This window comes from Saccopteryx leptura, chromosome 4 (genome assembly GCF_036850995.1).
Source record: "Saccopteryx leptura isolate mSacLep1 chromosome 4, mSacLep1_pri_phased_curated, whole genome shotgun sequence".
Classification (NCBI taxonomy): Eukaryota; Metazoa; Chordata; class Mammalia; order Chiroptera; family Emballonuridae; genus Saccopteryx; species Saccopteryx leptura.
Window position 1 is genome coordinate 119,259,275 of NC_089506.1, and position 15,543 is coordinate 119,274,817.

At 47.3% G+C, this 15,543-nt stretch overlaps 1 protein-coding gene across 1 annotated transcript in view; it reads right to left on the minus strand.

The window, feature by feature from the left end:
• Window positions 1–520: 520 nt before the first annotated feature.
• Window positions 521–15,543, minus strand: part of MICAL3 (microtubule associated monooxygenase, calponin and LIM domain containing 3) — a 218,919-nt gene continuing 203,896 nt past the window's right edge. The window contains exon 41 of the transcript XR_010751058.1: window positions 521–1,608. The gene's annotated coding sequence lies outside the window, so the exon portion shown is untranslated. The remainder of the gene's footprint in view (window positions 1,609–15,543) is intronic.

Below are 15,543 nucleotides of genomic sequence, written 5' to 3' on the forward strand. Positions count from 1 at the left end.
AGAAATTCTTCAATGTATTGATGAGGAAATGAGAGTTTGCCTTTCAAATATATGCCCAAACATTGAAGAAATCGCTAGGAGACATCAGGCTCATGTTTCTCATAAACACAAGAATGAAAAAACACATTTGCACCGGGACCTGCCGAATTTACTAAATCTTACTAAGAATGTATCTGTATATATAAAAAGATAACTTTTTTGTCGTTTTTAATTTTTTTTTTAAATTATTTTTTATTTATTCATTTTAGAGGAGAGAGAGAGAGATTGAGAGAGAGAGAGAGAAGGGGGGAGGAGCAGGAAGCTTCAACTCCCATATGTGCTTTGACCAGGCAAGCCCAGGGTTTCAAACCAGCGACCTCAGCGTTCCAGGTCAAGGCTTTATCCACTGCGCCACCACAGGTCAGGTGTTTTTTAATTTTTTAACCCCTCTTTTTTATGAAGTCTAAAAAGCATTACTCAAAAACTGTAACATAAAAGTATTTTTTAATGTCAGAATAAATTTAATTTTGTAGAATTTATTTTGTTTAATTACCATAAAAGCACGTTTGGACTTTATATTTTTTTCTTTAATATTTGAATTAATCATTATAACACATTTCTTAGAAATTTGTATATAGTGCGCCTACAATTATTTGTAGGATTTTTTTAAAAGACTTTATTCAATTTTCAAAGAGGAGAGAGAGAGAGAAGGGGGAGGAGCAGGAAGCATCAACTCCCATATGTGCTTTGACCAGGCAAGCCCAGGGTTTCGAACCGGCCACCTCAGTGTTCCAGGTCGACGCTTTATCCACTGCTCCACCACAGGTCAGGCTATTTGTAGGATTTTAAATGTGCCCTGAATTCAAAAAGTTTGAGAACCACTGTGTTAGGTAACCTCCCTCCCTTCCCCCCACATTTCTAGCAGGGCCCACAGCCAACAGTTGCTGGTGAGGCTCCATCCAGGGAGTAAGAGTGACTCCTCCTGAGAGGTAGGGTCCCAAGGGACGAGGGCTAGAAAGCCCTAGGAACATGCCTCTGCCTCATCCCTGCCTGCCCTTCGGGAAGTGGGCTCTTTAAAGATGGCTGAGCCACGCCAAGGTAAGGGTGGGGCCGGGGCCTGGCAGGACTGGCTTTTACATGAGGAACAGTTAGAAGGGGATGTTGAGACAAGGTGTACTCGGATGCCCAGGTGAGGGCTGCCTGTGGGGCTGGTTGTTCCCTGAGAGGGAACCACGACTCTTATTGCTGTAGCCACACACACCAGAGCTGGCCTTGTGGTGGGTGAAGAGCGAATGTCTGGGTTTGACATGAAGACCAGGAGATGCCTGCCTCACATCACATGTGGTTCCTGGCTCTCTTGTCTTATTCTGCATTTCCCCAAGTCCAACCAACCTAGTGGGTTTCTCTCTTATCCACAAAATGCTGCACCAAACTTCAGGTGTCATCACGCATTTCCTGGAAGCCAGCCGGCCTGGAGCAGCTGCAGCTGTTTCCTGTCACAAGCTCTGGGGTGAGGGCCACTCCTGCGCCTCCTGGGACATTGGCACAACTGCTGTGGTCATGGTCCAAGTTCAGGCCTGTGGGGAGAACAGCCATGTATGGCACGGTGACCAGCATGTGACCCAGCAGCTGCAGGACAAGCACAGTGCCCCCAGCATCTCTGACCTCCTACAGCCCACAACCATCTCGTGGGGCAGATAGTGTGGGTGTTGTTTCCCATGTCAGCAGTCAGCCCACCAAGTGGTGGCCCACTGGGGCCAGATGCCAGAGCAGATTCCTGGTCCAGTCCTTACTGCACGTGGCCAATGGCCTCCAATAAAGAGGTTCTCTTGGGTGGAGGCAGGAGAGAAGGGTCTAGGACAGCGGTTCTCAACCTGTGGGTTGCGACCCCGGTGGGGGTCGAATGACCAAAACACAGGGGTCGCCTAAAGCCATCGGAAAATACATATTTATTATACAATACATTTTTAAATAAAGGAAAATACATATTTATTATACAATACATTTTTTTTTATTTTTTATTTATTTTTATTTATTTATTCATTTTTAGAGAGGACAGAGAGAGGGAGAGAGAGATAGAGAGGGAGAGAGAGGAGAGAGAAACAGAGAGAGAGAGAAGGGGGGAGGAGCTGGAAGCATTAACTCCCATATGTGCCTTGACCAGGCAAGCCCAGGGTTTTGAACCAGCGACCTCAGCATTTCCAGGTCGACGCTTTATCCACTACGCCACCACAGGTCAGGCTACAATACATTTTTAAATAAAGGAAAATACATATTTATCATACAATACATTTTTATTTATTTATTTAATTTTTTTTTATTATTTATGTTTTACATTTTATTCATTTTTTTAGAGAGAGGAGACACAGAGAGAGAAAGAGACAGAGAGAGGAAAGAGATAGAAAGAACAGAGGGAGGAGCAGGAAGCATCAACTCCCATATGTGCCTTGACCAGGCAAGCCTGGGGTTTCAAACCAGCGACCTCAGCGTTCCAGGTCCACGCTTTTACCCACTGCGCCACCACAGGTCAGGCTACAATACATTTTTAAATAAAGGAAAACACATATTTATTATACAATACATTTTTAAATAAAAATATGTATTTCCGATGGCTTTAGGCGACCCCTGTGTTTTGGTCGTTCGACCCCCGCTGGAGGACTTGGGATCATCTTTAGAGGGGCATACAGACAAAGGACAGGGGTCAGGAGATCACCCTGTTGGCTTGGAGGAAAAGAAGAATGGGAAGTGTTTGAAACTGTGGACTTACCCAAATCCCACGAAGCCAAGCACACCCCTGTAGGATTGCTGGGAGGAGTGGTGCAGACCCTGACCACTGGGTGGTGAAGACCAGCTCTAGTACCACACAGCAGTACTGGCCCCCTTCCCTGGCTGAACTCGCCACTCAGCTCTCAAAGTCATGGTCAGTCCCTGAAGACCCAGGCACTGTCTAATGCCTGAGTGGGTGCTCCCAGTTGCTGGTCTGGGGCACAGTCCCCACCTCAGCTGGAGGAAGGCCTGCCAGCATCCTGCTGGGCAAGGCAGGCAGCTCTCCCAGCGCTCACTGTCCTCCCCTGTCCCGGAGAGTGACTGTGTCTCTTAGTTCTCCCTCTGGGTCCCCAGAGCACAGCTCTCCAGGGAGGAGGAAAGCATGGGGCTTGGGGTGAAGGGGCCTGGGGCCGGATATGGTTCTGCTGTTCCATGTGTTAAGTGTGAGGTTCTTCACCAGCCTCCGCCTCCTGAGCCTGACAGGAGCTGAAGGTCCAACCGGACCAGCTGCCGACAGGCTCCCAGCTTCAAGGGGCCCACAGGCCTGCTCTTCCATCACCCAGGCAGAGGGCTCTGATGGGCACATGCCGTGCCTGCCGGTGGATGGCGTCTGCTAGCTGAGGCCTGGGTGCGTGTACCTGTGCTCCCAGCAGGGCACACCAGAGGCATGCAGCTCAGTGCTTACAGCAAGTGGACCTGCAGGGAGAAGGGCTGCCCTCCGTCCTTTCGCCCAGGCAAAAACCTCAGGAAAGAAGATGGTATTTCCGCCTTTTCCATCAAGATAAATACATGCACACCCTGTTTTACTGTGTGTCACTCTGTGCCTCACAGGAGTAGTGTTTTCCACAAATGGAGAGCAAGACCAGCAGAATGACAGCAACTTGCTTTATTCTGACACCAGCTTTATTACAGGGTTGGGGCCCAAGCCTGCGGCACCTCCCAGGTCTGCCTGCATGATGTGGAGGGAAGGAGAGGAGGGAGAATGCCTCCTGCCCAGCAGCGGCCCCCTTCCAACCCAAACGGACCCACAGAGGTGGCAAGTGGGAGAGGAGGGGCAGAGGAAATGCTGCTCTCTGAGCCCCCAGGAACACGCCCTGCTGGACTGGGGGGCTTGTCCCTGGCTTGGGTGGGCTGGTGGCTCTGGTGCTAGGCGTCGCGGAGGGAAGGCTTCCTGCAGCCCTCGGTGAAGGGCACATCCCGGCACCTCTGAGGGTGGGGGGAATTTGCTGAGGCGGAAACGATCCCCTCCCACAAGGAAGAGAAACAGTGGCCTACTCTCCTTTGGTGGTTGGTCTCCCCAGATCCTACAGGCTGGTGCCCAGCTCCCGAGATCTTCCCAGACAGAGGGAGGGAAGCACTGACCACTTAAGTAATGTGCCTAAGGCTACTGAAGTCGGGAGGAGTCAGAGACAAGTTCCATGTCTCACGCCCCTACTGCCCTCTCACGTGTGCAGACACCAGCTCTGGCCCTCATTTCATGGGAGCTGTCCACCCACACGGCACTCTGAGGCCCTCCTTCTGGGTCTGGGGGAAGCGCTGCCATTTGCCTTCCCCAGACTGGTCAACACGAAGGTAGCCTTTCAGACCCAGGCTGACAGGTGGCAGGAAGACCGTCACCTGTATCCTGCATCCTGCCTAGCTCTGGGGCCTGGGCCATCAGCATAGCTGACCCCACCCAGGGCCAAAGGTTGAAACACAGCCTACTTTAGAAGTCCACTCTGGTTCAGAAAGGCTGTCGGGCGTGAAAGGTGTATGTGTGTGTGGGGTGTCACAGGACGCCGTCTGCCCTTCCACATCTGTCCTGGCAACAGTGGCTTCTCAGGCAGAGCACACGCGGCCTCCCAGAGGCTGGGACCCTAGCTTTACCATGTAAGCCCTCAGGGCAGGGGACACAAGGGGTAAAGTCCAGCAGCAAATGGCTGTTTGGGAGCAGCACTGGGGGTCTCTGTGACCCCCAGCGCCTGGTCTAATAGACTCCTTGGTTCTGTGTGACAAGATGCGGCACCGGGTTGGTGTTCTGGTGGGATGCAAATCAGTTAGGCGGATGGTTTCTTACCCTCCTCACTAAGCATGACGGGGGGAGGGACTGTGAGCAGTACAGAGGGATGGCCTCCTAAAGTGGCAGTTGAGGCAGCTCATAAAGAGAAGGAAACAGGCCCTGGCTGGTTGGCTCAGCGGTAGAGCGTCGGCCTGGCGTGCGGGGTACCCGGGTTCGATTCCCGGCCAGGGCACATAGGAGAAGCGCCCATTTGCTTCTCCACCTCCCCCTCCTTCCTCTCTGTCTCTCTCTTCTCCTCCCACAGCGAGGCTCCATTGGAGCAAAGATGGCCCGGGCGCTGGGGATGGCTCCTTGGCCTCTGCCCCAGGCGCTAGAGTGGCTCTGGTCGCGGCAGAGCAACGTCCTGGAGGGGCAGAGCATCGCCCCCTGGTGGGCAGAGCGTCGCCCCTGGTGGGCGTGCCGGGTGGATCCCAGTCGGTTGCATGCGGTAGTCTGTCTGACTGTCTCTCCCCGTTTCCAGCTTCAGAAAAATACAAAAAAAAAAAAAAAAAAAAAAAAGAGAAGGAAACAAAATGGCACTTTCTCTCCTGTTAGCCTTTTCACTCTGACATCGAAGACTGACCATGAGGATTCAGGGTGCAGGAAGGATTTCAAAGCTATCAGATGCGATGGTTTCTTGGAAAGGAGGCAGCAGTCCCGAAGGCCTCCCTGGGGCCCTGCAGCCTGCTTTCCCGGCTGAACCATTTTTTGCCACCACAGCTGCTAACAACAGCCCAACTCTGTCTGCTACCAGTGCCAATCAAAGGGAGACCCTGAGGAACAAAGGTGACTGGGACCAGCACAGGGGACCCAAATTCCTCTTTCTCAGTGGGCACTCACCCTGGGCACCTTCCCTTCTTGACTTAAAAAAAAATTTTTTTTTGTATTTTTCCGAAGCTGGAAACGGGGAAGCAGTCAGACAGACTCCCACATGTGCCCGACCGGGATCTACCCGGCATGCCCACCAGGGGGCGATGCTCTGCCCATCTTGGGGCATCGCTCTGCTGCAACCAGAGCCATTCTAGCGCCTGAGGCAGAGGCCACAGAGCCATCCCCAGCGCCCGGGCCAACTTTGCTCCAATGGAGCCTTGGCTGCGGGAGGGGAAGAGAGAGACAGAGAGGAAGGAGAGGGGGAGGGGTGGAGAAGCAGATGGGCGCCTCTCCTGTGTGCCCTGGCCGGGAATCAAACCCGGGACTCCTGCACACCAGGCCGACGCTCTACCACTGAGCCAACTAGCCAGGGCCTTAAATTTTTTTTAGAGAAGAAAGCCGGGGGTCAGGGGGAGGCGGGGAGGGAGAGGTGCGAAGCATCAAATCATAGTACTTGCTTCTCGTACTGGGCAAGCCCAGGGTTTCGAACTGGTGACCTCAGCATTCCAGGTTGAGTCTTTATTCACTGCGCCACCACAGGTCAGCCACTTCCCTTTTTGTTACATGGGGCCACAGTAGAGTCACTCAGGCCAGCTCTACTGTTTCCATCTAAGAGGTCTGCACTTGGTCAGTGAGGGCTTCTTCCTCGAACAGCTGGCCACAGAGCTAGAAGGCTCTGAGAACCAGCTTCCAAGGCAGTGACCTCCAGTTTGGGCAAGGTTCACTGCCACCATCTATTGCCATCTTTTTCCTAGCTCGTTCCTGTTCCCAAGGGAAGCATCGTGCCCTTGGGGTTAGATGTGGGGGTGATGATAAAGTCAATGCTCCTAACCAGGGAAGGCAAGAGAGCCAGACTGTACCTCATCAGGTAGGCGAGCCCCAGAGGCTTCTGTGGCGAAAGGAGAATTTGTCAGGATTAGTCCCTTCAGTCTCTCAGGATGTCAGCTGTCCCCAAGACCCTGTGCCCAAGTGCTCAGGGACATTCACATACCTGGGTGACCAGGCCTGGAGGCTGCAGACCCCAGGACACTGGCTCCCAGGTATCCTGCCCCTCACTTTAACTTGGAGAATCTCAAGGATATTCTTCTTTTCAAGAAAAAGCACAGAGGAGAAGACAAGATGGTGATGGAGTAGGCGGACGTACAAACTCCCACCTCCCAGAACCAAAGTGGATTAAAAACTAATTTTAAGAACTATCATCTGGAAAAACCAACTTTGGACTAAACTAAGAGGACTCTTCAACCAAGGAACACTGAAGAAGCCACACCGAGACTGGTAGGAAAAGCGGAAACGCGGAGAGGGCTGCCCAGCTCCCCCTGAGCACACGGCAGCCGGGAGAGACTCGTGTGGTGGGAAGTGAGTTTAGCAGAGAGGGGAGGGTCCTGAATCCCAGGAACAAAGCCCCAGCCTGCAGCCCCAGAGCCTAGCAGAGGTGTATGGACAGTAGTTAGCTGTCCATACAGCTGGAAACAAGACAGGATACTGTTTGTGAGAAAGAGACTGATTTCTCAGACCCAGGATTCTTCTTAAAGGGACTGCGCAGAACACCTCTCTCACAACCACTCACCCAGGGCTCCGGGGGTCAGGGAGAGAGGAGAGGACCGGAGTAGCAGGAAGAGAGTGTAATCTAGGAGGCACAGGGAGAAACATTTTGGGAGACAGCCACCCTAACCTCTGGGACGAGTCACTCCCCAAATCTGAAGTGAATATTTCCCCCGGAAGCAGCAATACCAGCAAAGGGAAGCAGGACACCAGCCAAACAAGCTCCCCCACGGCACTCAGAGCAGAGTCGCTTAGAAGGAGGGAGCTTTTGGGTCTACAGTAGTGAGTCTTAGGGTCTCAGCTGTAGCGCCCCATCCACATGGCTGAGGGCTCGCCTGAGGGCTGGCAGTGGTGGGACGCGGAAGCACGGTTCTGCCGGCAAGGGCGGAAGCCAGGTGGCCACCACTGGGCCCAGGTGTGAGCTCAGTCTTGCCGGCTGGGGAGGAGGGGAGCGTGCAAAAGAGGTCAAGCCCAGCTGCGGGCCCTGTAATCCAGCCTGCGGGGAGGGGGGGGAAGGGCGGGAACCCCGAAAGAGGTGGAGACCTGCCCTTGAGCAAGGGCGCAGGAGCACAGCCTTGCCCTGCCTGCGGAACCGAGGCTTGTCGCCTGACTTGGGAGCCGGCTCCTCCCGTGAGGGTGGAGCCAAAAACCCAGAACAGGCAGAGTCTGGCTACTGAGCATGGGCACGCAGTCCCACCTGGCCTGTGGAGCCAAGGTTTGCAGCTGTGCCACAAGCGGGCTCCTCCTGCAAGGGCGAGGTGGAAGCCCGGAAACAGGCAGAGACCCGCAGCTGAGCAAAAGTGCTGCCACTGCCCTCAGGGCCAAGAATAATGCCACCCACAAGGGCGGGGTGAAGGCCAAAGCCACCAAGGCTTGTATACCTGAGGACATGATCACAGCCACTCCGTGAAGGAGAGGCGGAAACCACAGCAACAGCCCCAGTGGGCAGGCACCGGCTACGCCCATACCCAAATGCCCTAGGCAGCAACAGCAGAGGGGGTAACGGACCTGCAGACAGACCATACCTAGGGAACAGAGGCTATACCCAGTGGACTCCAGTGACCAAGACCTTCTTTTACACAGAAAAGATGAGAAGGCAGAGAAATGCAACACAAATAAATCAAGAGAAATCCCCAGAAAAGGACCTGAATGAATCAGATATAACCAAATTACCAGATGCAGAGTTTAAAATAAAGATTGTTAGGATGCTCAAAGATATTAGAACAACAATGGATGGTCATTACTAACACCTAAATAAAGATAGCAAATATAAAGAAGGACATTGAAATAATAAAAAAGAATCAGTCAGAAATGACAAATACAATATCAGACATGAAGAACACAATGGAAGGAATTAAAAGCAGGATGGATGAAGCTGAGAATCAAATCAGCGAGTTAGAGGACACGATAAATAAAGGCACGGAAGCAGAGGAGAAAAAAGAAGAGACTCAAAAAGTCTGAGAAAACTCTAAGAGAGCTCTGTGACAACATGAAGAGAAATAACATCCGCATCATAGGGGTTCCCGAAGAAGAAGAGAAAGAACAAGGGATAGAGACGTTGTTCAAGCATATCATAGCTGAAAACTTCCCTCAATTAAGGAAGGAAAACATGTCACATGTTCAGGAAGCACAGAGAACTCCATTAAAGAGAAACCCAAAGAAATCAACACCAAGACACATCATAATTAAAATACCAAAGCTGAGTGATAAAGAGAAAATATTAAAAGCTGCTAGAGAAAAAAAGACTGTCACCTACAAAGGGGCCCCCATAAGGATGACTTCCAACTTCTCAACAGAAACACTTGAGGCCAGAAGGGAATGGCAAGAAATACTCAAAGTAATGCAGAATAAAAGCCTACAACCAAGACTACTTTATCCAGCAAAGATATCACTTAAAGTTGAAGGAGAAAAAAAAAGCTTTACAGACAAAAAAACCCTCAAGGAATTTACTACAACCAAACCAAGGCTGCGCCTGACCTGTGGTGGTGCAGTGGATAAAGCGTCGACCTGGAAACGCTGAGGTTGCCAGTTCAAAACCCTGGGTTTGCCTGGTCAAGGCACATATGGGAGTTGATGCTTCCAGCTCCTCCCCCCTTCTCTCTCTCTGTCTCTCCCTCTCCTCTCTAAAATGAAAAAAAAAAAAAACACAAAAAAAACCAAGGCTGCAAGAAATGCTAAGGGGCCTGTTATAAACAGATCAAAGGAGAAAAAGAATATAGCAAAAGACGAATACAATTTTAAAGACTAAAATGGCAATAAACAATTACATATCAATAATAACCTTAAATGTAAATGGAATAAATGATCCGATCAAAAGACATAGGGTAGCTGCATGGATAAGAAAACAGGACCCAGCCCTGGCCAGTTGGCTCAGTGGTAGAGCGTCGGCCTGGTGTGCAGAAGTCCTGGGTTCGTTTCCTGGTCAGGGCACACAGGAGAAGCGCCCATTTGCTTCTCCACCCCTCCACCGCGCGTTCCTCTCTGTCTCTCTCTTCCCCTCCCGCAGCCAAGGCTCCAATGGAGTAAAGATGGCCCAGGCGCTGGGAATGGCTCTGTGGCCTCTGCCTCAGGCGCTAGAGTGGCTCTGGTGGCAACATAGCGACGCCCAGGATGGGCAGAGCATCACCCCCTGGTGGGAAGAGCATCGCCCCCTGGTGGGCGTGCCGGGTGGATCCAGGTCGGGAGCATGCAGGAGTCTGTCTGACTGTCTCTCCCCATTTCCAGCTTCAGAAAAATGCAAAAAAAAAAAAAAAAAGAAAACAGGACCCATACATATGCTGTCTACAAGAGACACACCTTAAAACAAAAGATGCACAAAGACTAAAGATAAAAGGATGGAAAAGAAATATTTCATGCAAATGGAAATGAAAAAAAAAAGCTGGGGTACCAATACTTATATCAGACAAAATGGACTTTAAAACAAAGACTATAGTAACAGATAAAGAAGGTCACTACATAATGATAAAGGGAGCAATCCAACAGGAAGATATAACCATTATAAATATCTATGCACCTAATATAGGAGCACCTAAACATATAAAGAAGACGTTGATGGACTTAAAGGGCGAGATCAACAGCAATACTATAATAGTAGGGGATTTCAATACCCCACTAACATCACTAGATAGAGCCTCAAGAAAGAAAATCAACAAAGAAACAGCAGACTTAAACACATCGATTTAATAGATATCTTCAGAACCTTTCACCCTAAAACAGCAGAATATACATTCTTTTCAAGCGCTCATGGTACATTCTCTAGAATAGACCACATGTTAGGGCACAAAAGCAATCTCAACAAATTTAAGAATATTGAAATCATATCGAGCACTTTCTCTGATCACAATGGAATGAAATTAGAAATCAACCACAACAGAAAATCTGAAAAAATACTCAAACATTTGGAAACTAAATAGCACGTTATTAAATAACGAATGGGTAAAAAATGAGATCAAAGAAGAAATTAAAAAATTCCTAGAAACGAACGATAATGAGCATACATCAACTCAAAATTTATGGGACACAGCAAAAGCAGTCCTGAGAGGGAAGTTTATAGCATTACAGGCATACCTCAAGAAGCTAGAAAAAGCTCAAATAAACAACTTGACCCTACAACTAAAAGAACTAGAAAAAGAACAGCAAGTAAAGCCCAGAGCTAGTAGAAGGAAGGAAATAATAAAGATCAGAGCAGAAATAAATGACATAGAGGCTAAAGAAACAATACAGAGGATCAATGAAACCAGGAGCTGGTTCTTTGAAAAGGTAAACAAGATTGAGGAACCTTTAACGAGACTCACCAAGAAAAAAAGAGAGAGGACTCAAATAAATAAAATAGAAACGAGAGTGGAGAAATAACAACTGACACAACAGAAATACAAAATATTGTAAAAAAAATACTATGAAGAACTGTACGCCAAAAAACTAGACAACCTAGATGAAATGGACAAATTCCTTGAAAAATATAATCTTCCAAAAATTAATCTGGAAGAATCAGAAAACCTAAACAGACCAATTACAACAAATGAGATTGAAACAGTTATCAAAAAAGTCCCAACAAAGAAAAGTCCTGGGCCTGATGGCTTCACAAGTGAATTCTACCAAATATTCAAAGAAGAACTAACTCCTATCCTTCTCAAGCTATTTCAAAAAATTCAAGAGGAAGGAAGACTTCCAAGCTCCTTTTATGAGGCGAGCATAATTCTGATTCCCAAACCAGGCAAAGATAACACAAAGAAAGAAAACTATAGGCCAATATCCCTGATGAATTTAGATGCAAAAATCCTCAACAAAATATTAGCAAACCAGATCCAGCAATATATGAAAAAAATCATACACCAGGATCAAGTGGGATTTATTCTTGGGAGGCAAGGCTGGTACAATACTCACAAATCAATCAATGTGATTCATCACATAAACAAAAGGAAGGAGAAAAACCACATGATCATTTCAATAGATGCAGAAAAAGCATTTGATAAAATCCAGCACCCATTTATGATCAAAACTCTCAGCAAAGTGGGAATACAGGGAACATACCTCAACATGATAAAGGTCATCTATGACAAACCCACAGCCAACATCATACTCAATGGGCAAAAATTAAAAGCAATCCCCTTAAGATCAGGAACAAGGCAGGAGTGCCCCCTTTCACCACTCTTATTTAACATAGTTCTGGAAGTCCTAGCCACAGCAATCAGACAAGAAAAAGAAATAAAAGGCATCCAAATTGGAAAAGAAGAAGTAAAACTATCATTATTTGCAGATGATATGATATTGTATATAGAAAACCCTAAAGTCTCAGTAAAAAAACTACTAGACCTGATAAATGAATTCAGCAAGGTGGCAGGATATAAAATTAATACTCAGAAATCAGAGGCATTTTTATACACTAACAATGAATTGTCAGAAAGAGAAATTAAGGAATCAATACCCTTTACCATTGCAACCAAAAAAATAAAGTACCTAGGAATAATTAACCTGGGAGATTAAAGACTTGTACTCGGAAAATTATAAAACATTGATAAAAGAAATCAGGAAAGATACAAACAAGTGGAAGCATATACCGTGCTCATGGTTAGGAAGAATAAACATCATTAAAATGTCTACATTACCCAAAGCAATTTATAAATTCAATGCAATACCGATTAAAATACCAATGAGTTACTTCAAAGATATAGAACACATATTCCAAAAATTTATATGGAACCAAAAGAGAACACGAATAGCCTCAGCAATCTTGAAAAGGAAGAAAAAAGTGGTGCACTCTTCTGGATATCAAGTTATACTATAAGGCCATTGTACTCAAAACAGCCTGGTACTGGCATAAGAACAGGCATATAGATCAATGGAACAGAACAGAGAACCCAGAAATAAACCCACACCTTTATGGACAACTGATATTTGACAAAGGAGGTAAGAGCATACATTGGAGAAAAGACAGCCTCTTCAACAAATGGTGTTGGGAAAATTGAACAGCTACCTGCAAAAAAATGAAACTAGACCACCAACTTACACCATGCACAAAAATCAACTCAAAATGTATAAAAGACTTAAATGTAAGCCGTGAAACCGTAAGCATCTTAGAAGAAAACATAGGCAGTAAGCTTTCTGACATTTCTCACAGCAATATATTTGCCGATTTGTCTCCACAGGCAAGTGAAATAAAAGACAGGATAAACAAATGGGACTATATCAAACTAAAAAGCTTCTGCACAGCTAAAGACAATAAGAACAGAATAAAAAGACAAACTACACAATGGGAGAATATATTTGACAATGCATCTGGTAAGGGGTTAATAACCAAAATTTATAAAGAACTTGTAAAACTTAATACCAGGAAGACAAACAATTCAATCAAAAAATGGGCACAAGAAATGAATAGACACTTCTCCAAAGAGGACATACAGATGGCCAATAGGCATATGAAAAAATGCTCAACATCACTAATCATTAGAGAAATGCAAATTAAAACTACAATGAGATATCACCTCACACCAGTCAGAATGGCGCTCATCAACAAAACAACACAGAATAAGTGCTGGCGAGGATGTGGAGAAAAGGGAACCCTCCTGCACTGCTGGTGGGAATGCAGACTGGTGCAGCCACTGTGGAAAACAGTATGGAGATTCCTCAAAAAAAAAAAAAAATCGAACTGCCTTTTGACCCAGCTATCCCACTGTTAGGAATATACCCCAAGAACACCATAGCACTGTTTGAAAAGAAGAAATGCACCCCCATGTTTATGGCAGCATTGTTCACAATAGCGAGGATCTGGAAACAGCCCAAGTGTTCGTCAGAGGATGAGTGGATTAAAAAGGTTTGGTACCTATATACTATGGAACACTACTCAGCCATAAGAAATGATGACATCGGATCATTTACAACAACATGGATGGACCCTGATAACATTATACTGAGCGAAAGAAGTAAATCAGAAAAAACTAAGAACTATATGATTCCATACATAGGTGGGACATAAAATTGAGACTCAGAGACATGGACAAGAGTGTGGGGGTTATGGGGTTGGGAGGAGGAGAGGGAGGGGAGGGGCACAAAGAAAACCAGTTAGAAGGTGATGGAAGACAATTGGACTTGGGATGATGGGAATGCAGCATAAGCAAATGTCAAAATAACCTAGAGCTGTTTTCTCTGAACATATGTACCCGGATTTATCAATGTAACCCCATTAAAATTTATCAAAAAAAAAAAAAAAAAAAAAAAAGAAAAGAAAAAGCAAAGAGGCTTGGTCTGAAGAGCATTTTCTTTCTTTCTTTCTTTCTTTCTTTCTTTCTTTCTTTCTTTCTTTCTTTCTTTCTTTCTTTCTTTCTTTCTTTCTTTCTTTTTTTTGTTTTTCTTTACAGAGACAGGGAGAGTTAGACAGGAACAGACAGGAACGGAGAGATGAGAAGCATCACTCATTAGTTTTTCATTGCGCGTTGCAACACCTTAGTTGTTCATTGATTGCTTTCTCACATATGCCCTGACCACGGGCCTTCAGCAGACCGAGTAACCCCTTGCTCGAGCCAGCGACCTTGGGCTCAAGCTGGCGAGCCCTTGCTCAAACCAGATGAGCCTGCGCTCAAGCTGGCGACCTTGGGGTCTCAAACCTGGGTCGTCTGCATCCCAGTCTGATGCTCCATCCACTGCGCCACCGCCTGGTCAGGCTGAAGAGCATTTTCTTAGCACAGTGGGTGCTTCAAATATCTTCTCAAGTGATAATGGTGGCTGAGCCAGGATAACACAAACTAAATAGACCCCACAAACTAAAAAGAAAAAAAAAGTCTTCTTTAAACAATCTTGTACACACCCACATACACACCAGACATAAAATAAGTTGCAAAAGGCAGGTGGTGGGCCTGATCTGTGGTTGCACAGTGGATTAAAAGTCTACCTGGTGCCCTGGCTGTTGGCTCAGTGGTAGAGCGTCAGCCTGGCATGCAAAAGTCCTGGGTTCAATTCCCGGCCAGGGCACACAGAAGAAGCGCCCATCTGCTTCTCCACCCCTCCCCCTCTCCTTCTTCTCTGTCTCTCTCTTCCCCTCCCGCAGCCAAGGCTCCACTGGAGCAAAGTTGGCCCGGGGGCTGAGGATGGCTCTATGGCCTCTGCCTCAGGCGCTAGAATCGCTCTGGTTGCAACAGAGCAATGCCCCAGGTGGGCAGAGCATCGCCCCTGGTGGGCGTGCCAGGTAGATCCCGGTCGGGCGCATGCGAGAGTCTGTCTGACTGCCTCCCCATTTCCAACTTCAGAAAAATACAAAAAAAAAAAAAAAAAAAAGAGTCTACCTGGAATGCTGAGGTCACTGGTTTGAAACCCTGGGCTTGCCTGGTCAAGGCACATTTGGGAGTTGATGCTTCCTGTTCCTCCCCCTTCTCTCTTTCTCTCTATTGCTCTGTCTCTCTTTAAAATGAGTAAATTAAAAAAAAAAAAAAAAAGGTAGGTGGTGGACAGCGAAATCTCTTCAGCTTACTGCCAAGTCCAGGACGCTGACTTTAGAAACACACTCTGTATTTCTTTTAAAACGTTTATTGCGCATTAAATGGCCCATTCCCCTTGGTAGCTCAGTTTTTACCACCTTAGGAATGTCTCCCTTTAAACCTTCTTTACTTCTTGCTGCACTGAAAACTTTGTTCTCTCTTCCAAGGATAAAGAATAGTTGATCGTTGCTGGTCACAAGCTGCCGAAGGATGGCTCCTGGGACTGAGGCCCGAACGCATCCTCTGAGCAGGGCTAGACCCTCCCACTGCTGTTGGCCAGCCCACTGCTGGTGCCTGAGACTGGAGAGGGGTGCCTGCTGCTGCCCTGATTGTTGCTGAGCCTGGTTGCTCACCGTGCTTGTTCATGTTCGGGCTCAGCTG